This window comes from Grammomys surdaster, unplaced genomic scaffold (genome assembly GCF_004785775.1).
Source record: "Grammomys surdaster isolate TR1022 unplaced genomic scaffold, NIH_TR_1.0 578, whole genome shotgun sequence".
In the NCBI taxonomy this organism is placed as follows: Eukaryota; Metazoa; Chordata; class Mammalia; order Rodentia; family Muridae; genus Grammomys; species Grammomys surdaster.
In genome coordinates, this window is record NW_021604997.1 from 402300 (window position 1) to 403186 (window position 887).

An 887-nucleotide genomic window follows, 5' to 3' on the forward strand; every position below is an offset into this window, starting at 1 on the left:
AGAGAGAGAGAGAGAGAGAGAGAGAGAGAGAGAGAGAGAGAGAGAGAGAGGTCAGAATCTGCCTCAGGGTCTCACCTCTGCCCACATAGGTCAGAGGAGAGGTCTTTCTTTGAGTGGTACACACACAAATCTCCATGACCACAAATCATTTTACTCTTCGGATCTTCGGATATGTTGAGCACTCTACTCATCATCCAAAAATGAATGAGTATCAAAGCTATAACATCCCTCAATTCAGAATAAGTCTTACTGATGATCCTTACCTGACTTTGGGTAAGACAATATGATCAAGTCTTCATCTTTCACCATAAACTTATTATGAACAACTTCCAAAATTTGTTTTTGAAAATCTATGTCAGGAAAAGGGATTCCTTCAGACCAACTATAGTCTGACATCATTAATAGCTCTTTATAGGTGCTGTTAGTATTCTAGCCTTGGCTACCTGTTCAGGAAATGATGAGAGTTAAAATTTATAGTGCAAGTAAAAAATCATTAACATTCTCTAGTTTGTTGTGAAACTAGCTACTGATAGGAAAAAATAAATATTGTAATGAACAGTCAAAAGTTACTGTATTGAGCAATTTTGAACTCAAACAAAGAACATTCTGTAGTGTTTGTGATCCCAAGCTCATCACCCCAAACCAGAAACTCGGTAACAGGTAATAGGTATAGAAATGCAGGTTAATTTAAAATGTCTTCTAATACAATTTAGCTTTCAGAATTACTTTAAATGTGCAGAAAAAAATGAAAGAGATCATACAGAAACTTTCCATGGCAATTCTTTTAAAATAATGTTTCCTTTTGAGAAAAATCATAGTACTAGTACATTAGCTGCCCTTCTTCTTACCATCAAAGCCCTCCTTACACTTCCCATGTTTATGATCTC

General features: G+C 35.7%; 1 long non-coding RNA gene across 3 annotated transcripts in view; it reads right to left on the minus strand.

Annotated features, from left to right (window-relative positions):
- The window catches only part of LOC114633335, a 20924-nt gene extending 20497 nt beyond the window's left edge, over nt 1–427 (minus strand). For all 3 annotated transcript variants that reach the window (XR_003713189.1, XR_003713188.1, XR_003713187.1), the window contains exon 1: nt 264–427. This is a non-coding gene — a long non-coding RNA (uncharacterized LOC114633335). The remainder of the gene's footprint in view (nt 1–263) is intronic.
- Between the last annotated feature and the right edge of the window lie 460 nt (nt 428–887).